The 22509-nt window shown below is 42.7% G+C and overlaps 1 pseudogene; it reads left to right on the forward strand.

Annotated features, from left to right (window-relative positions):
• The window catches only part of LOC143389684 (kinesin-like protein KIF26B), a 48887-nt pseudogene that overhangs the window by 12495 nt on the left and 13883 nt on the right, over window positions 1–22509 (forward strand).

Here is a 22509-nt window from a genome sequence, read left to right on the forward strand (position 1 = left end):
TATTGATGGCATATTGCTTAAAATCTTTTTCTAACAACATACCCACTGTCCCTTTTTTTTAAAAGGGTTCACATATGTGATTTATATAGCTCTTTCTTGCTGCCTGTGGGAATCTCTCTCTTACAATTTATTCTGGAGCATAATTGGTTTTCTGGATTAATTAGGCTCTTTGTTCTCAACATTCTAAGAAGTGATAAATGTGAAGAGGTACAGATATCTTTCTTTCTTCTGTGATGTCATATTTTTACAGAAGGAGGTGCATTTTCTTGTGACATTACCTGGCCATTTTTGCATGTGACTTTGAACATCTTGCTCCTTGGCAGCCAGGGGCCCCTTCCTGAGGTGCACCTCCCCTGAGGATCAGAAAATAATGTGCTGATTCCAGGCTGCCTTTTCAGAGAGGGGCTGAACTTTTTACAGTTGTGCTGGGCTGTATGGGGAAACTAAAGAAAAGAGAGAGAGAGGAAGAGTGTGTGCCCGATGCCTTTTGTGTAGGAGAATCCCAGCTGAGGAGATAGACAGCCTACAGCAATGGCACTCTGAGCATTCTTTAGCAGAATCAGGGTGGCCAGATACTGTGAAGAGTGGGGATTCTGCTCAGCCTCAAGGTGTCCTGTCCTTACCATGCTTGTGTTTCATTTGTTCCTCCTTTATTAGCTTTTAAAATTCTTTATTATTTTTAAAATGTTATTGTGCCTACTATAGTATACCAAGTGGTGTTATGAAATTAATAGTAAATAAATAAACATATAAATGGTTATTACAGTGAAACAAATGAACATCCATCATGTCACAGTTACCCATTCTCCCCACCCCAACCCCCCATGGCAGGAGCGACTATAATCTACTAATTTAGCAAAAATCCTGAATGTAGCACACCATGTTTAACTGTGGCCCTCACATTGTTTACTAATCTTTAGACCTGTTCATTCTACATATCTGCTACTTATGTTCTTCTCTCACCCACCCACCCCACTTTCCTGGTAATCACTGTTCTTTCTGTATAGCTTTGACTTTTTCTTTTTAGATTCCATATATAAGCAATATTTTTATTTCTGTGTCTGGCTTATTTCACTTAGCATGATGTCCTCTGCTTCATCTATGTTGTAGCAAATGGTAGGATTGTTTAATGGCTAAGTAATATTACATTGTATAAAAGTGCCACAGGTTTTTTTTTTTTATTATTTTGTTGACAAGATACCTAAGTTGTTCTCACATCCTGAGTAATGCAAATAATGTTGCAACAGACATGGGCATGAAGATATCTTTACAGGTAGTAATTTAATTTCCTGGTATATACTCAAAATAAGAGATTCTGGGTTATATGGTAATTATTTTGATTTTTTTTAGGAACCCCATACTGTTTTCCATAATGTTTGCACCAGTCTATATTCCTACTAACAGTGTGAGAGGGTTCCCTTTTCTCCATGGCCTTACAAACACTTGATATCTCTTTCCTTTTCTAACAGCTGTCCAGACAGGTGTGAGATGGTAACACAGTAGCCTGTTAGCCATTTGTGTGTCATCTTTGGAGAAATGTCTATTCAGGTCCTTTGACACTTTTTTTGATACCAGGGATTGAACCCAGGGGTGCTTAACCACCAACCATATCCCTAGTTCTTTTTATGTTTTATTTTGAGACAAGGTATCACTAAATGGCTGAGGCTTACTTTGAACTTGGGACCCTCCAGCCTCAGCCTCATGAGACACTGGGATTGCAGGTGTACACCACTGTGCCCAGCTCCTTTACCCATTTTTTAATTGGGATATATGTTTTCTTGCTACTGAGTTGTATGAGTTCTTTATAAATTTGGGGTATTAACTATCAGATATTTGGTTTATAAATGTTTTTTCCTAATCTATATGTTGTCTTTTCATTTTGTTGGTTGTTTCCTTTGCTACACAGAAGCTTTTTAGTTTGATGTAGTCCCATTATTTAATTTTTGCTTTTGCAACCTAAATTTTTGGTGTGATATCAAAAAAAAAAAAAAATCATTTCCAAGGCCAATGTCAAGGAGATTTTCCCCTATTACCTTCTATAAATTTTATGATTTCAGGTGCTACATTAGGTCTTCATCCTTTTCAAGTTGATTTTTATGTATGGTATTAGTGCCCAGTTTTGTTCTTTTAAATGTAGAAATCCAGGTTTTTCAGCACTATTTTTAATAGCTTTATTTTGTTTATTTAGTTTTATGTGGTGATGGTAATCGAACATGGTGCCTCACGTATGCTAGACAAATGCTCTACCACTAGCCCACTCTTCTCATTTCCAGATCTATTTATTGAAGGCATTATTCTCTTCCTCTCATTGTGTTCTCTTGATGTCTTTTCAAAAATTAATTAGTTGACCATATATGTTTGGATTTATTTCTGGGCTCTCTATTCTGTTCTGCAGTCTGTGTGTCTGTTCTTATGCTAGTACCATAGCATTTTGATTACAATAGCTTTTTGTTATAGAATTTTAAACCAGGAAGTGAAATACCATCAACTTTGTTTTTCTTTCTCAGAATTGCTTTGACTATCCAAAGTCTTTTGTGATCCCATGAAAATCATAGTATTGTTTTTTTTTTCTACTTCAGTGAAGAGTTCCATTGGAATATTGATAGAGATCAAATTGAATCTGTATATTGATTTAAGATGAGCATTTTAGCTGTATTCTTTGGATCCATGAATGTAATTCTATGCTATATCTTTCCACTTAGTTGTCTTCTCTTCAGTTTCTTTTATTGGTGTTTTATAGTTTTGAGTATAGAGTATTTTTACCTCCTTGGTTAAATTTATTGTTTTTTTTTTAATTTCATTTTTGGGGAGGTCATTATTTGGGTACATAAATGCCACAGAGTTTGTATGTTGATTTTATATTCTGAAGCTTTATGGAATTCATTTAGTAGTTCCAATAGTTTTTTGTTTTGTTTTGTTTTTGGTGTAGTCTTTCTTGTTTTCCACATATGAGATTATGTCATCTGCAAATAGAAAGACTATTTTTCCTTTAAGATTTGGATCCCTTTTCTTTTTTTCTTTTATTTCTTTTATTTTTTTCCTGTCTGATTGCCTTTGCTAGTACTACCAGAACTGTGTTTAATAGAAGTGGTAAAAGTAGGCATCCTTCCCTTGTACAATATCTTAGAGGAAAAGCTTTCAGTTCTTCTTCATTGATTATGACATTAGTAGTGTTTTTTTTTTCATAAATGGCCTTTATTGTATTGAGAAACTTTCTTTCTAACCTAAACTGTTGATAGTTTTTATTTAAAAAAAAAAGATGTAGCACTTTGTCAAATGTTTTTCTGTGTCAATTGAGATACTAATGTGTGCTCTATCTTTCTATTAATATAAAGTATCACAGTGATTAATTTGTATATATTAAACCCACCTTGCATTTTAGAGATAAGTCCCTGTTAATCATAGTATACAATTTGTGATATATTATCAAATTTGATTTGCTAATACTTTATTGAAGATTTTTGCATCGATGTTCATCAGGTATATTGGCCTATAGCTTTTCCTTCTTATGATTTCTTTGTCTGTTTTAGGTATCAAGATGACTGAGGTAATTACCTCAATCACTTTTGTTATTCATCTCTTCAGACTTTCTATTTCTTCCTGATCTTACATTGGTACATTTTCTTTCCTTTAGGTCATCAATTTTGTTTGGCCTATGTATCTGTGAATTTTCCAAAATTTCTACTGTTTCTGTTTTATAGTTTCATACCATTTTGGTCAGAAGATACTTGATATGATTTCAGATTTCTTAAATTTGTTAAGACTTGTTTGTGGCCTGCCATATGATCTATCCTGAAAATGTCCCTGGTACATTAGAGAATAATGTACATTCTGCTATTGTTGGATGCTCTAAGGTCCACTTTGTTTAAAGTGCAATTCTGTTTCCAGTATCTCCTTATTAATTTTCTTCCACTGTTGGAAGTGAAGTATTGCTATTTTTATATTGCTATTTCTTCTTTCATGTCCTTTTCATACTTTCTTTATATGTCCGGGTGCTCTGATGTTGGTTAAGTGTAAATTTACAATTGATATGTCCTTTTTGAAGAATTAAGCCCTTTATCATGAAATAATTACCTTCATCATCTCTGTGACAGTTTTTGACTTGAAGTCTAATTTATCTGACATAAGTATACTTACCTCTGCTCTCTTTGGGTTGCTATTTGCATGGACTATCTTATTCCATGTCTTCATCTTTAAAAGTCCATGTGTGCCATAAAACTAAAGCAGGTTTCTTGTAGACAGCATACTGTTGGATCATGTTTCCTTTGAATCCATTCAGTCACTCTGTCTTTTTATTGCACAATTTGTTAATTTCATGAAAAGAAATTACTGATAGGAAAAGATAACTTCCATTTTTTCATTGTTTTCTGGTTATTTAATTCTTTCCTTTTTTTCTGGGATGCCAGGAGTCAAATCTAGCATCTTGCACATGCTAGACAAGTTTTCTAACACAGATCAACTCCCCGTTCTGTTTCTTCCTCTTTATCGTGTATCTGCTATTGTTTTTTGCTTTTGGTTCACCATGAGGTTTACATAAAATATCTTATAGTTATAATAAACTATTATAAAAGATCTAAAAATTCTAGATTTTTATTTCTCTCAGTTATATTTTTTGAAATTGTCATTTACACATTCTTATACTGTATATATATATATATATATTTTTAATATCTTCATTTTATATATTTATTTTTATTTGGTGCTGAGAATTGAACCCAGTGCCTCACATATTCGAGGCAAATGGTCTGCTACTGAGCCACAACCCCAGCCCCTTATACTATATATTTAACAACATATTATAGTTATAGTTTTTTAACTGTTTTGAACTGTAGCATTCATACTAGAGATATGAATGGACTTACAGACTACAATTATAATGTTAGATTATTCTGAATTTGATTATATATTTACCTTACCAGTAAATTTTATACTTTCATATGCTTTTACATTATTAATTAGCTTTTCTTATTGAAGAACTTCTATAACCATTTCTTGTAAGGTAGATCTAACAGTAGACCCCACTCAGCTTTTGCATGTCTGAGAAGGTACTTCTTCATTTCTGAAGGTCAGTTTTGATGGGTATAATATTCTAGGCTGTCAGGATTTTTTTTTCAGCACTTTAAATAGGGCCTTCACATTCTCTACTATCCTGCAAGGTTTCTGCCAACAAATCCATTGAAAAACTATATCCACTGATATAAGAGATCCTTTATGCGTGACTTGTTCATTTTTGTACAAGTAAAATATCAAAAATTTTGATATTTTTGCTGCTTCTTATTTTCTCCTCGGCTTTGCCTTTTGATGGCTTGAGAATAATGTGTCTTGCCGAGGACTTCTTTGGGTTGAATCTTTGAGCTAATGAATCTGAATATCCATTTTCTCTCCCAGGACTTAGGAATTTTTCAGCAATTATTTTGTTAAATAAGTCTTTTGTTCATTTTTCTGCGTTCTTCTGAAATTCCTATAAGGAGAATGTTTGTTCACTTAATGATATCCCATAAGTCTTGTAGCCTGTTTTTACTTTTTTTCATCCTTTTTAACCTTAAGTAATTTCAAAAGACCTATCTTCAAGTTTGTCAATTGATCTTTTGCTTGATCTAGTCTGTTGTAGGTGTTGGCACCAAGATACCTGATAGGTTCTTTTAATGATATCTCTTTGCTAAATTTTTTATTCAAATTGTGAATCATTTTCCTGTTTTCACTAAGTTGTCTCTCTGTACTCATATCTTATATCTTGCAGAGTTTCCTTAAAGTCATTATCTTGAGTTCCTTTTAAAGCAATTCATAAATTTCCTTTTTTTTAGGGTCAGTTACTGGAGAATCATTGGGTTCCTTTGATAGTATCAGGTTTTCCTGATTTTTCATGTTTCTTGTGTCCCTGTTCTGATGTCTGTACATGTGATAGAATGGTCATCTCTTTTAAACTTTACAGAGTGACTTATGTAGGGAAAGACTTTCACCTGCAGATAGGTCTTAGGGTGGTGGCTGGGAAAGGTACATGACTATGGTTCTGAGTAGACATAGTGGTATAGCTTCCATGTAGGTTCTTAGCTGTGGTCAATGTCAGTGATGTCTGCTGATGTTTCAATGGCATAGGCTGTAGGAGATTGTGTCAGTGAATGCTGTTAAAAGTATGCTGAGTAACAAAAGTTTGGGGGTGTCTTCTTGTTCTCACTTTCCCTACAATGATGAGTTTTGGCATTGAGTCTGACATGGCCCACAAGAAGTTGCAGTGGCATTGGGCCCCAGGGTACAGGTTCTTAGAGCAGTTATAGACCCATGGTTCTGGGCTCAGGGTCTCTCAAACCTACAAGGACACCTGGGACTTGGATCCTAGGTTCATTTTTCAAGACACTTTGGGAAGCAGATTGCCTGCATAGCTGATTCTGAAGCACACTACAGCAACTTGGATCAAGGGAACTGGGTTTTACTTATGATTCTGATCTTGCCGTCAGGGTCCAACACTGGCCTGCCTTCAGGAAAGATGGGGTGCTCTGGGGGTTTAGTCACTAGAAAACAAGGCTCAGCTATGATTTGGGAACCAGAGCCAATAGGGACATTAGCAACTCTGATCTAGGAGATAAGGTCCCCAGTAAGATGACACTGGACCCTTGGAATTGTGGGACATGGCAGATTTCCAGTGACAGAAAGATCCAGAAATAGTAAAGCGTAGCTGTGGCTTGGACTCTAGGGGACAAGGATTAATGTAGTGAAGACTACTCCCCAGTAAGTGAAGACTACTCCTCAGCAAGGTTCCACAGTTCAGACTTCAGGGTTCTAGACCAGTTCCAGGGAAGAAGAGTGCTAGAGCTATTTGGCCTGGATACAGCTCTCTGTCCTGGAGGACAGATCACACAGCTCACCCAATACTCTGCTTCAAGGGGGAATGGGATCCCATGCCAGCAGCTTGGCTCAGCCACTGCACTTTGTTCCCTAGGGGCAGGGAGTGCCATACCATTTCAGCTCAGGTTTCAGGCAGAGCATTACTTCCCTGGGAGGTCAAAGCAGGGATTCCCTGAGGGGCAGGGCAGTGCTTCACCTTTGGTTCTGGGGGCCATTACTGTTGTGGGTAGTCAGTGTATCATTCCCCTGAGAGGCAGGGCTCCAAGTCGGCTCAGATCCTGAGCAGCAGGGCACAACATTGACTAGGCAGCATGGGTAGAGTGGATCCATGCTGTTGGTCCCCCAAGATAGACTGTTAACAGCATTTGGCTCCAAGATGGTAAGTTATCAGATGGGGGTGGTATATGAGTACTCTCAAGGGATAGAGAAGTGCAGTAGGTACTCGCCCCCAGACCAGGACAATGTTCTCATTCCACAGTGGTGCAGTTCATTAGCTGCACTTGTCACAGGGGATGGGGAGCAGTGTTGGCTTCTTCATCTGGGGATAATGCAGCTGTGTGGACTCCAGGTAGCTCCCTGAGTAAGGCTTAGTGCCTGTGAAGACTGCAGGATTCCCCAGTGGCAGGGCTTAGGTGGTCATGGTGGTAAGGTGGGCAGTTCCTCTTGCCTACCTTTTCCCTGCAAGGAGAAGTCCTTCCTGATTCCAGATTGATCCTGACTGAGGGTGAGGTGCCAGAGGTGAGGTATTCCTTCCTCTAAGAGGCCATCCTGGTTTTCTGCTCTCTACAGGGTTTCTGCTACTCATTTGATATATTTCAGCATTCTTCAGTTATTTCCATCAAAATGTAGTTCTTCATTTGTGGATTTGGCTGTCCTTTGGGGGGGGGGCACAAGCAGAAGGAGCTTCTAGTCACTCATCTTGCTGATGCCATTTAACTTTAGCTTTTATCAGAGGATATCATGATGAGATTTCACACAACCATTTCTCTCCCTGTACTCCTTAGTACAGTACAGTTTCTCTTACCTGAGTTGGTGCTTAACAATTGCTTCTAGAAGGAGGAGTTGCGTACAGTAATGAGCTAATTAGTTGAGTGAACATGAGCGCGCTGATATCCCCTTTGGAAGGACAGACTGCTTTTGCAGGCAGTAGTAAGTGATTTGAGCCACCATCAATGACTGCGGCCGGGTGCTCCAGTGATTTCAAAAGCCAAGCATTTGTTTCTCTTTGCCTGTTTCCATGGAATTGGCTTTTGCTCTTGCGGCATAAAACATCTGAACTAAAAAAGGGACAGCACAACTATTGAATATATTATTGAGTACTAAAGAAAGTAAGACACACCTTCATTCTCTGGGTGATTGTGTATCTGGAATGACATCACAGTTGCCATTACTCTAGAGCAGGGGTCAACAAACCTCTTCTATAAAGAACAAGATAGTAAAGATCTTTTACTTTGTAGGCTCTGTTACAACTAATTTACTCTTGTAATACCAAAGCAGCCTCAGACAATATATAAACAACCAGGTTCATTGTGTTCCAATAAAACTTAATTTATAAAAATAAGCAGTGGTCAGTTTGGCTCCTGTGGCCCTAGTTTGTTGGCCCCTGTTATAGATTGCTTCATGATCTCTCATGTTCTTTTAAAATTATTATTAATTAAAATATGCTTATTTTGTGGAGATATGTCAGAGGGAGGGAACATGCCTAGCAAGTGTGAGGCCCTAGGTTTGATCCCCAGCACACAAAAACAAAATAAAACAAAATGTGTTCATTATCCTGTTCTTTTTCATTGCTTTTATGGTAGCCAATGAAAGGGTTGACTTATTTTGAATAGCAAGTTTTTTAAAAATTACTTTTAAAGGCATATGTGGTCAGGTTGGGCAGGAGGTGAAATGTATGTCCATTAAACATGGCTACTTAACAGAATGCCATGTTCTTCCCAAACCCCAGTCAGCTCAGCTTCATAACCAGTCCCTTTTCACTCTTATCCTCCATAGCGAGGGCCCCTCTCATATGGCCCCAAGACTCTGCCTCCCTCTAGCCAGCATGACACTCAGGCAAGACTAGCCAGCAGCTCACCCCTTCTCTTCTGTCACTTCAGCCTTGATACAAAGCTGTGAACTGAGTTCATGCTGACCATACAAACTCTCTGGAACCTCTTTAGTTCCCTTCCCACAATACTGAGTTCAGCTTATGGTTGGCACCCTTTGGTACACTGCCCCTTTCTTCACCTGCCCTTCTCACTCACTTGCTAATCTTCGTTCCAAGTTAAAGGGTTATCATGAGGTTGAAAAAGCCAAGGTTTTCTCTCCACCATATTTTACTCCCCTAAGGACATGTCTTTGAGTCTAGATTGGCCAAATCAAAAAAGTCTGGTTGGCAGTTTTACTGGCTTTCTTTCAACAAGGAGAGTGAAATTGCTGGTTTCCAAGCAACATATATGCCATGACTTCTTCTAACAATGTGAGGTTCAAAAAAATAGCAAGAAACATTTGTCTATATCATCATATCATGAGCGGGGATCCTGTGGGACAGGCAGGGCAAGCAAGTTGATACAACAACATACTATCTTTTCATTCCAACTTTGGTGTCTTTCCCTGGAGACTCACCTGGAGAGACAGAGGAGCAGGCCTTCAGCTCGGTGCAATTGATGGACAGACTTATCATGAAGAATGCCGTAGTATAGTCAGTCACCACCATTTGTAGATTCTGTAGTTGCAAATTTTCCTACTTGATAAAATTTCTTTCTAATTTTTTAGTTAGCTTTTTCACTGCTGTGACTAAAAGGGCCAACCAGAACAATTGTAAGGAAAGATTTATTTGAGGGCTCACAGTTTCAGAGGTCTCAGTCCATAAAAGCCCAGCACCATTCCTCAGAGCTTCAGGTGAGGCTAAACATCACAGCAGAAAAGTGTGGCAGAGGAAAGCAGCTCACATGATGATCAGAAACAGGGAGAGTGGTCTCTACTTACCAGATACAAATATATTCCTCATAGCCACATCCCCAATTCCCACCTCCTCCAGCCACACCCTACCACTTCAGTTACCACTCAGTTAATCCCTATCAGGGGATTAATTTACTTTTTTGGTTAAGATCCTTATAAAGCAATCATTTATCCTCTGAACCTTCTTACATTGTCTCATACATGAGCTTTTGGGGGACACCTCATATCCAAACCATAACGGTAATCCCTGAATAATACTCAACGCACTTCAGAATCATTTCAGGACTTGCAGAGTAGTAGAAACTTTGAGTTTCCAACCCATATATTCCCCATTGAAATGGCACAGGGTGCTACTCTGCCTTCTTATGTCAGCTCTTCTATTTATAAATAAGTGTGCTTTCAAGTTGATGTAATGCTACATGGTTTTTGTTTTGTTTTGCATTTTTGTGTTTTTGTTGGTGATTTCACTGTTTTAAATGATCCTGTGCATGGTGCTAACGTGTTGTCTAATGTAACAAAGGGCACGAAAGCTGTGATGTGCCTTGTGGAGAAAACACACATGTTAAATAAGCTTCACTCAGGCCCGAGTTACAGTGCTGTCAACTGCAAGTTTAATATTAATGAATATTAATATTCATTAATATTAATATTCAGAAAAAGGAAGAGGAAATTCCCTGATCTATATGTAAGAGCACTCCAGAAAATACTAAGCTAATATCTGTAGTACATAATGAAGCTATCAAAATGATTTTATTTTTATTTTATTTTTTTTTGAGAGAGAGCGAGAGAGAGAGAGAAAGAGAGAGAGAATTTGTTAATATTTATATTTTTTAGTTTTTGGTGGACACAACATCTTTTTTTATGTGGTGCTGAGGATCGAACCCAGGCCGCACACATGCCAGGTGAGCGCACTACCACTTGAGCCACATCCCCAGCCCCCAAAATGATTTTAAAAAGTAACTGAATTTGTAGATTCATGAGATGATGAACAGTTAAAGAAAAAAAATCTGTAGCCCAATGTATTGTTGTGAGGCCAAAAGCCATAGAAATTTATGGTCATATTACTCTGGTTCAGGAAATTATTGAACCCTTCTTGGTTAGTGTTTATTATAAAGCAATACTGCATATGTTTTAGTACTTATTAGGAATAGGTATTATATAAGTTATCTTTCAACAGAAATACAAATAAAACAAGGTTATGTAATGACCAGTTGATGAAACTTTTGTGACAGGATCCTCACCAGAGGCTCACTAAACCATGCATTTCCCCCAAAAGTCATGGACCATTATTCACTAATTCAGGACTCACAGGTATTTTATAGAATCTATATGATCATAACTATCCCAAATGGAACCCATCTTCTGCATCCCATATTGAAGACAAGGCCAAGGTGCACTGTCTTTGCCATAATAAGACTCAACCTCTCCACTGAATGGCTATGTCCAGGATACATCCTTTCTGGACATGAAGGGAGTTAAATGTATGCAGCTTGTCCCTGGTGCCCCCCACACCTCCCTTATTGCTCCTTTCACCACTTCTGTCACTGGTTATTTTGTGAAAGGGAAGCCCTGGTATATTTATAAACTGTCCTGGTACTGAGCCATTGTGAGCTCAGCATCCCTGAACAGAGACACCTTAATTGGTCTCAGATGGGAATGAAAAACTATCACATCACAGTCTCTCCTACCTGAAGCTGGATTCAGGTCACATGTGAAATGGCCCCTTGTCTGTTGACAGTGGCCTGCATCTCCCACAGTCTGCTGAACTGGACAGTCCCTCCCCAGGGGGTTCAGACATGCAGATGAACTCCTCTCATCTGGCATTACAAACACATCGCAGAGATATGAACATAGGGCATGTGAAACACAGAGGCGGCCTCAGCCTTCAGGGGAGGGGGATGCTCCAGAGATGAAATGGCACTTGGCAAATGCTGCTGATGAAGTAAGAAGAGGCCTTTTAAAAGCAAGACAGAAAAAATGGTAGAACAAGTATAGGAATGAAAAAAAAAAAAAACTTGAGACATTCCATTAGGAAAATACTTAAAGTGTCCAGAAACACAATCAGTAAACCCATGGGCCTCATTATCACCACTCTGGACACTCTGGCCACATACAGCAACTGAAAAGTTCTCAGAGGAGGCCTTTCTAGAAAGTTCTTTCAATTGCTGAGCAAGTGAGTATTTGGGTTTGTTTCTGTGTTTCTCCACTTATCAGGAATACAAATACATTTTTCCTTCTGTGCCACTAGATGCAAATATGAGAATTAAGAGACAGTGAGGATAAAGTGGTTCCAACTCCTTATAAGACATTTTGCATGTATTACAAACACATAGATCTTCAATACAAGTTCTCAGCAGGGAACTGCTTTTTGTTACAGGGATTGCCTATGTGCACAGACTTGCAGAGAAAGGCAGTGTATGCAGATAGCACGCTGTGTCACTGGTCACAAAGTCATTTTCTGTGATCCCTTCTTCCCATTTCTATTCCCAGGCCTCATTATGTGCAATGTCATATGCACACAGACAAACAGGAACACCCCATCACATCCAGGAGAGAAGTGCCCAGGGAGGTGTTTGCATGAATTTCATCTTTGGAGTAAGAAGCACTTGCTCAGCTGCCAACCACAAGTAGCCCCATGCTCCCATGCTGGAAAATGATGCTAATTGGTGTGCCATTTAAAAAAAAGGAAGAAAAAAATACCAACCGCAACAAAATAACCATGTACAGACCTAAAATCCTACCCTGACAGTCAATGTGAAGCATGGCCCACTAATACAGCGTTAATTCACTTTGTTTGCCAGAGAGAGCAAGCTCACCATGCTGCTTCTGGAGACTCTGGGGAACATGAACTGTCGCATCACCATGAACACTCACATCTCTGCTGCAGCTGGGAACTATGCAGAAACCCTGTCTACCATCCAGATTGCATCAAGGGTCTTGAGGATGAAGAAGAAGACGACGAAGGTAAGCAGTTCACAGTGGGTGGAGTGGGTAATGGAGCTTTGGAGCCTTGCCCCAGTACTGAGACAGAGAGAGCCAAATCAATATTGCTGATCCCCAAACACAGGGGTGCATGTGAAAGCATCACTGCTGTGGTCCTCACTTGGGGGCAGGGAAACCTTCTCACTGACAGGAGAGAATCAGGTCTTCTGTTGGCCCTGGGCATCCAGTCTGACCTCTGACAGGTAGTGCTTGGTGTGCTTTAGATAAATTTTAAGATGAAAAATGTTAAAAAGATGGAAATTATTCAGTTTTTCTCTTGCCTGACTTGTCCTATGTAGATGAAGACTGTGTCCTTCAATGAGTCAACTCTCTAAAGAGGGTTATTAACTTCTTGCTCATGTGGCCCTATTGCCCACCCCATGTTCAGGAGTGATTTCCTGGCTGCTGGAATTGTCGTGTTAATTCAATGTTTTCTGCTTGATACTGAGTCTGCTAGATGCCACTGGGCTCCTTTCCTCTGGCAGAAGCAAATCCCAGACAGTGGCAGCTTGGCAAGAATGTCTGAGAGAACCATGGTGGTTGTGGCCACTCAGATCCTGGGGGGGAGTGGCGGGCAGCAATTAACATGTGGGAGGGCTTTTCTTTCCTTCTCCTTTATGTATTTTTTAATGGGGGGATCTAGTATAAAACAGGGTTTCCCAACCAATGTTCTGTTAGTTGTATTCAGGAATAGCCCTTAAGAGGTCAGAAGGTGACTGCATCTCTTCTGCTGAGCAGCCTCTAATTCCTCAGGGTGCCATATACAGCACATACAGCTATGATATGGAACATTGGGCACTCTGGTCTGGCCCACTGGAGTCATGGTTCTGGTTTTCAATGTGGGAGATCAATCAAAGGGACCTTCAGTAACTCCTGTTGAGTCAGTGGCTTCTACCATTTACCACATAATGTCAGGCTCACTGGGAGGGCTTGTCTCAGAGGTGCCACATTATTAACTGTTCTCTCACTTATAGTACATGTCGAGCTCCTCTGGTGGAGAAAGGCAGAAGGCACAGGCCCATCTAGCTGAGACTCTTCCATACCAGAGCCACAATGGACCCCGACTTCCCCATTGCGCACCTGTCCAGTGATCCTGACTACTACTCCAGCAGCGAGCAGTCTTGTGACAGTGTCATCTACATCGGGCTTAATGGCACAGCCCCCTTTGACAAGGAGCTCACTGACAATGAGGGGCCCCCAGTCTTTGTTCCCATTGTACATGCCCTGCAGAAGACCAGAGGTGACAGCCAGCCCAAGAGGCAGGAGAGGCTGCAGCCAGCAAATCAGAAAGGGACTGCTTGAAGTGTAACACATTTGCTGAGCTGCAAGAGAGACTAGACTGCATCGATGGCAGCAAGGAGCCCAGTAAGTTCCCTTTTGAAGAGCTGCCTATACAGTTTGGGGCAGAGCAGGCAAGCAAATGCCCCTTGTTAAGCCAAGTGTCTAGGGAAAACTCACTTTCTGAATGTGATAAGGAAGACAATGGGTCAGTGACCAGCTGACTGATTGGGAAGGCCCAGACAACCTGACCTGTAAGATGCAAAGGAATCATTCCCCTGTGTCTGCCACAGTATACAGCAACAGCCCCACCCCGGCCTCACCCTGAAGCATCCCAGGCAGCAGTGGCCAGATGGTGCAGAGCCCTGGCCTCCAGAGCAGCCGGGAGAGCCTGAACTCCTGTGGCTTCATGGAGGGCAAGCCTAGGTCCATGGGCTCCCCGTGGATGGGCATTGCCAGCCTATCCAAGACTTCTGAGTGCAAACCCCCCAGCTCTCCTTCCCAAAGACGCAAAGTCTATACCAAGAAGGGGGTCCTGCCAACCTCTGCTCCACTGCCACCATTGAGCAAGGATTATGGCATGGTCTCTAGCAAGTCCTTGCTGCAGCCTGAGGTACGTATCCCTTCAGTTGGAATGAACCCCCCGGTTTTGAAGAAATCTATGTCTGCTGGGAGTGAGGGGTTCCCAGAAACCCCTGTTGAGGAAGAGCATCAGGCAGCATCTTCTCCAGATTCCAAGAAGAAGATTCTGAGCACCACAATGGTGACCATGCATCAGCCATTGGAGCTGAACAGGGAGGATGAGCTGGTGTTAACGCTGGTGGAAGAGCTGAACATCAGTGGGGTCCTGGACAGTGGCCGTCCCACCAGCATCATCAGCTTCAATAGCTACTGCTCTGTGCAGGCCTTAGCCTCAGGCTCCCAGCCGGTCAGCATCATCATCAGCATCAGCGATGATCTGGAGGGCTACTCCAGCATGGCTCCCGTCTCTGAAGTGAGCATCACACAGTTCTTGCCTCTTCCAAAGCTAAGCCTGGATGGGAAGACTCAGGAGACAGGCAGCAGGCATTCCTCTAACAGCTCCTGGCTAAGTGAGATGAGCGCTGGCAGTGATGGCAAGCAATCATGTCAGAGTTTCATAGCCCAGACATGTTTTCGGCATGGGGGAGGCCATGGCAGAACCTCCAGCCTCAGAGTTTGTTAGCAGCATCTAGAACACTGCTGTGGTGTGCAGAGAGAAGCCCAAGGCAGGCCCTGATAACCTGATCATCTTGTCTGAGGTGGGGAAAGTCTCTCAACAAAGCCACCCCCATCAAAATCTGCAAAATATCCACACTGGGCAAGGCCATGGTCACAGCCAACCTGAGCAATTGCGAAGGGTACATGCCCATGAAGACCAACATCATGGTTTACCCCTGCATTGCCATGAGCCCTTGGAACGTGCAAGAGCCTGAGGCTTCTACTGCCATCTCCAAAACAGCTGCCAGAGCAACCCTGTCCCAGGAGAGTAAAGAAACCAGTGCAAAGAAAGAGATGAAATTTGAGGACCCCTGGCTGAAATGAGAAGAGGAAGTGAAAAAAGAGAATGATTTTCACAGTGAATAAGGGATTAGATATGAGACTGCCACAGGCCCCACTAAGCCTGAGACCAGACCAGAGCAAGAACAGGATAGGAAGCCCAGCCCTGGTGACAGGCTCAGCAGCAGCAGTGTAGAGGTATCTGCCTCTCTAGTGACTGACAACTTCAAGAGGGTTGTGGATGGCTGTGATATGGCTCTGCCTTGTTTTGTGGCCCAGAGCCCAATACATTCCAGCAAAAGCCTGAAATCCAGCATCCTTCCTAGAGCATTTCAGAAAGCCAGCAGACACAAGGAGCTAGACAACCTTTTCTTCCACTGCAGTGCTGACACCAATGGCCTGGGGATAGCATCAGGCACCCAGGCCTCTAAGGCAACCCTGGAGCACAAGGTAGCTTCACCCAAGCATTGTGTCCTTGCCCTGCCTAAAGGGAATCCCCCTCTGCCCCCTGTCCACAAGTCCAGCTTGGACCAGAAGAACTGGTCCAGCCCCTAGCACAGTGCCAGCAGCAGCAGCAGCAGCAGCAGCAGCAGCAGCAGCAGCAGCAACCCCTTGAACCAGCCGGCCACCTTCTTGACCAGCTTCCCTGATGAGCCCAGCAGCAAGATGAAGGATGCCAGTAGCAGCAGCAAGTTCTTCAGTGCCAAGCTGGAGCAGGTGGCCAGCAGAACCAACTCTTTTGGCAGAATAACAGTCAGCCACTACGGATGCTTGTTGCTGGAGAGGGTGGAGAGCCTGTCCTCCATGAGCTTGCAACTGCACACTGGCAAAGACAGCACCATGCCACTTGCTGGCAGGTGCCTGGACCAGCAGCACAGGGGCCTCACCACCCAGCTGCAGCACCAACCAGTCAGCAGGGGCTTCGCCCAAGGCTAGCCAGTTCAAGATTTCAGCCATAAGCAAGCTCCTCCTGGCCAGCCCCAACGCCCACAGCCTGTCAACCTCCACCACCAAAACACTCAGCTTCTCCACCAAGTCGCATCCTCAGTCAGTGGGCCAGAGAGCTCCAATATGCTCCCCAGCAGGAAGCACATATCCTGGTCCATCCAGTCACTCAGCAGGAACCGAAACTCTGGATTGGCTTCCAAACTGCCTCTGAGAGCAGTCAATGGGCGCATCTCCGAGCTGCTGCAAGGGAATGGGGGCGCCCAGGGCTTGCAGGTGCGGGCTGGACCCGAGGTGGAGGAGCACAGTGGGGCTCCTGTGGAGGACAAGCCTGCAGCAACGCACCTGCTGCCCTCGCCCTACAGCAAGATCACCCCACCATGGAAGCCACACCGGTGCAGCAGGGGGCATGGCAGCAACAACAGCAGTGTGTTGAGCGGGGAACTCCCGCCGGCCATGGGGAAGACTGCCCTCTTCTACCACAGTAGTGACAGTAAGCGAATAGGAGAGCATGATGAGGGACAGCGAGGCCACTGGCAGTGCGTCCTTGGCCCAGGACTCCATGAGTGAGAACAGCAGCTTTGTGGGTGGCAGGTGCCGGAGCCTGAAACCCCCAAAGAAATGGTCCAATTCAGGCAGGCGCTTGAGGACAGGGTCCCAGGGAGATAAAGGGCAGGTGTGTGTGAGGTCCACTGCTCCCCTGTCTTTTGATGAGGGGACCTCCAGGTCCTGGGGATTGAGGTCTCATCTCTTCTTTCTGATATCCTGTCACTTGTAGTTCTTGGCTAGGGATAGGACCACAGAAGGCTTCACTGTAAAAACTTGTTGTTCTGTGTATCATTAGACCTTGAGGCTGCCACATTCCTCACTTTCAGCAGGGGGAAAGGCCAGGGTGCTGGATGCACAGGAGCATCCATGAATCACTGGCTCTTCATCCATGGTGTCTCCTTACCTGGTCCCTGAGCCGTGGCTTTATTTGCTCAAGCACTGTACTACTTTTTTAGAGGTCTCTGAGGGACCAGGGCAGGTTCCCTGACCTCTGGACTACAGAAACCTGTATCTGGGACTGAAGGTCTCCAAGACCTTGGCAGCCTCTCCCAGGGATGGAGTATACTTTGATTCACTGAAGGTGCAGTGGGAGAGGCCTTTTTCCACTTCCACCCCAAAGACAGTCATGGACAGTCAGGAGTGAACTCCAGCTGCAGGGGTTGCACTTCTTCTGTTCACACACACACAGTGCCACACCGTATAGAACCACTTATACACTACCACCACTGTGGTGGGTGGGAGTCTTTGCCATCTCTAGGAATCTGTTGTCTAAAGGCACGTACTCCAGAACTCAGGAAAACCACTGACATGTTTGTTGGAGTTTAGTGTGACGAGTAACAGTAAGTTCTGATGGGCAAGGAGAAGAGAACTGGGTAGGTGAAGTGAAAGGATTGGAAGGAGAGAAGGAAGCAGGGAAACAGAAGCAAAAGGTACCAGGAATAATGAGATACTTGAGAATTTTGCCTGGAATAATTTCTATTCTTCAATGACTTCTAAAGAAATTGTCCCCATCCATTCTTTAGCCTCATCATTCAAATAAAAAAAGAATAATGCCAAGCCCCAAAGGCAATGCAATTCTGTGCCTTGGTTGAAATGCAGGTGGCAGGGGGCCTGTCCTCTGACACCCCTCCCCCTTCTGTGGAATTCTAGGCTCTCCAGAAGCCACTGCTTTGCAGAATATGGGTGTCAACAGACTATTTGGGATTAAAAGACAGGGTGATGCTCAGAAAGGGGGTCCTTTTTCTACTGTACCAGCTGCATCTGCAGCTCCTGTCCCAGAGACTTTTTCTATCAATCATGACATTGCTTTTCCATACTCCACCATCAGTGAGTTCCAGCTCTGGAATGCTCCAATTCAGATGTAAGGATTCTGATCAGAGCACATCATAACACTTTGTCTTCGTCAAATCAAAGAAATGGCCTTAAGGGATCATGCATTCATGCAGTTTTTACATCCCCAGATGTCCACCCCATCCCATTGCAACTCACAGAACATGGTGGCGAGGATGTTACATTCTAAGAATGTTTGGAAAACTTCATGGCTGTCAGCACCTTAAAGTCTTTATTTCCCAGTGGTGTGTGTTTCAGCATCTGATGCACTTGGTCTGTGCTATGCTTCACCCCCCTCAGTCTCAGCAGCAGACATTGGAGCAGAACCCCATATAAGACAAGTTGGAAGTGACAAGCTAGTCAGTAAAACAAAACAGCTGCTGTGTCCTATCATCAGGGCCAAGGGCATATCAATGTGTTGTATTAGTCACTAAACATTACAAAGTTTATCTACACCACTATCTTTTTTTAATATTTGTTTTTCAATTGTAGTTGAACATGATACCTTTATTTTACTTATTTATTTTTATGTGGTGCTGAGGATCAAACCCAGGGCCTCGCACATGCTAGGCGAGCACTCTACTGCTGAGCCACAACCCCAGCCATGCCACTATCTTTGTGGAGAAGAAATATCTGCTTGCCTCCCCAGTAGTTGATGGACAAACCCCGTTATTTCAACCTACCCAGTGTTGATCTTCAAATCCAGATGATTGTGTGACATTTGCTATATGGTCATCTGTGTTTTAGTGTTAGAGAATGCTTTCATTACTTCTCTCTAATTAAGCACCTTGAATTGATTGTTCTTTAACTGCTTTTTATTCTCTTTCAAGACATTAATTTATTGGTTTGCCTGTTGTAGTGGAACAAAGAGGAGGAAAAAGATGTGAAAGAAACAAATGTGCACAATAGCTCCTTGGAGAGTGGCCGAAGGTTCTGCACATGACCTTGCCCAGGGCTGAGTTCTTTCACAGGCACTGTTCTTTGAGGGCCTCTTTTTAGGTAACGCCTTTGGAGGAAATAATATGAAATTAAAATGTGATGGTAGGTGCTAGAGATAGGATTTCATATGGAGTGTCCAGAGCATCAGACCTTTGTTATCTGCTGCCACAGATTCGGGGCTCCATGATGAATTTGGTGGTGAAGTGGAGCTCATTTCAGGTTAGGTGACCTTGACTCACTTGTTTATGATTATTATTAAGAGAAATGCTGGATGTCAGGTGTTATAAGCATCCATCAAAAACCATTTCTTTAGGAGAAACCATAAAACCCCTCAAAGGAAATTCCTAAGTAGATCGCTAACGTTTTCAATTACTAGGCAGTTGTCTTTTATTTGAGGTGGCTTTTGAGTTAGGAAAATTTTAATGCTTTGGTTATTTGCTTTACAAAAAGGAACTAGAATTTTATCATTGGCTAAATAATGGTGAGCACTCAGATTTCCTTGTGATGCATATAACAATAGAAACCATCAAATATCACCACAGTTCATTATTCCAGCCTCATTCCTAGAGACCCATGTTATTAGTAAAGAGTGAACATAATCAGGCTTATTCTTACGGTCTTTGTGCGGAATGGTGCAGTGAGAAGATTAAGCCAGAAAGTAGAAGACATGGGATCTTGAGTTGTGTGATCGCTCAGAAATAATTAGCCATGCTGGGCTTCAGTTTTCTCATGTACAAGTTAAGTAAGGGATTTGGTAGATAATAGCCATGGTCTGCCTGCTGCCCACATCATAAGAGACTATGTCAATTAATACAAAAAATATTGATGGCAATATGACATCCTTTTCATAAGGCAACCCATTGTCAGTAAGCTTTATTTTTGGTTGTTATATCTGATAGTTTTCCATTACTATAACAAAATACCCAAGTCAGTCAACTTAAAAAGAGCAAAGGTATATTTTTTATTGTGGTTTCAGAGATTTTGGTCCCTGATTAGACAGACCTATTGCTTTTGGCAACACAGCATAGTGGGGAGTGTGTGGTGAAGCAAAGTCACTTACCTTATGGTGGCCAAGAAACAACACCAACAAAAAAGACAGTGGATTCTCATTATCCCCTTCAAGGGCATATTTGGGTGACCCAAGACCTCCTACTTGGCCCCACTTCCTGAAGTTTCCACCACCTCCCAGTCATGCCATGGGCTGGGGACCAAGCCCATAACATATGGGCTTTGGGGTTATACCCAAAATTACACCACAACACTTGTTAAGCATTCATCAGGCATGTACTCTTAGAGCTTAGTGATATAGAAAGCTCCAGTGAGGGAGGAGTGTCAGCAACATAAATTACAAGGTGACTATAAGGAGTCTGTAATTTAATTAGAGAGAAATGAAGAAAAGCATAAAATTGAGAATGGTGGAGTCAGGGACTGAGGGCTGCCCTGTGTGATTGGGGAGTACAGACATAAGCGTATCAGATATTTTAGGTAAAGGCAGGACCCTGTGAGTCAGAGCAATGGTAGAAGGCTGCAGGGAAATACCAGGCTGGGGCCTGGTCTTGAAGGATCCTGATATTTTCACAGGCAGAAGAGGTAGAAGGCACTGGAGACTGAGAGAGTAGAGCCCAAGCTCCAAACTGCAAGACCACGATCAAGAGGGGCCTATTCTTATTGAGAGACTACAAAATGCAATTCCAGATTAAGTTACTCATTGACCATCCAGGATCTGAATAAAAGTGCCCACTATCTTATACTCTATATCAGTCTCTAAAACTAGAATATATATATATATATATATATTATTATTTTAGAGAGAGAGATAAATTTTTTACAGATAGAAAGAGAGAGAGAGAGAGAGAGAGAATCTTTATGTTTATTTTTCAGTGTTTCAGTGGACACAACATCTTTATTCTATTTTTATGTGGTGCTAAGGATCAAACCCAGCGCCCCGCGCATGCCAGGCGAGTGTGCTACCACATAAGCCACATCCCCAGCCACAAGAATATATATTATTGTAGTTGGCAGTGGGGAGTCATTACAGGTTGTTGACCAAGGAAGCCATGAGAGAAACTTGTAAGTTACTTTAATGGGTAGATTTTCATTTATCCTCACCCAGTTTCTAGCTGGCCCCTCTGTGGTCAGTGACGTGAAATTGTATATAGTCTAGGGCTATGAATTAGCGTAATGCCAGCCAGCCCAAGAGGGGATCCCACATCTGTCCCAAACAGAAGGCATGTAAGTTACTGAGGGTCTATCAGTCTATCCTTGGGTGGCGTGTGACAGATGCCAATGTAGCAACAGTCAAGCCCCCTATCCTAACACTACCACCTCCCTCTAGAGTCTCACCTCAATCATCATGTGATCTCTCCCCAGAGCATCTTTATCTTCTTCCCATGGTCCTTCATCCCACCCTGCCCTCTTGGCTTATTTCTCTTTAACTGGAAAGGTACAGCCAAGAATTAGATGAGCATCTTGGCCTGAATGAAGCTCATACATACTGCAGGGAGCCCAGGCCTGCTGCGATCCAGCATCCAGAAAGCTCCAGGGTGAGGGAGGGTCTGCCCACAGAGAAGCAACCCCAGGAAAGCCTGCTGGTTCTGAGACACACGGAGGCCTTGACCTTATCAGACATGAGCTTCTACATGTCCTGTTTTGCCCCTGCCTCAGCCTGCCTGAAACTCAGCACTGAGCAGGTGCAGTTTAACCTTGGATACCACTGATTCATGCATCGGTTGGTTGGCAGCATATCCCTAAAATTCAGCTCATATTTCTTTTCTATGTATTTTTCTTATCTTGTCCTGTTAGTGATAAGTGCTTGAAATGTTGAGTCTAGTCTCCTATTTCCTTTGTCAAAAAAGCACCAATCATGTGTCTTCCCTTCTCTTGGTGTCGGATAAACATTACTGACTGATGGGCCCATCTTGTGGGTTGTGATTTGCCACCTGTAGTTAATTAAGCTCCAGGGATACCAGATTCAGTTCACAGAGTGCTACACAAGTATCTGTGACTAATCACCTCTCGCCAGCGCCTGAGAGCACCGATTGTTTGCTTTGCTTCTCATTTGGTTCTCACGTGCATGTCCTGGTTTTGTTTTAATGGATTCCAGAAACACAGTGGCCGTGGGCTTAATGAAGACTGGAGGAAGGAGAGCCCACTTTCTGGCAGATTTAAGATTTCAAAAACTGT

Source organism: Callospermophilus lateralis, unplaced genomic scaffold (genome assembly GCF_048772815.1).
Source record: "Callospermophilus lateralis isolate mCalLat2 unplaced genomic scaffold, mCalLat2.hap1 Scaffold_63, whole genome shotgun sequence".
NCBI classification, from domain to species: Eukaryota; Metazoa; Chordata; class Mammalia; order Rodentia; family Sciuridae; genus Callospermophilus; species Callospermophilus lateralis.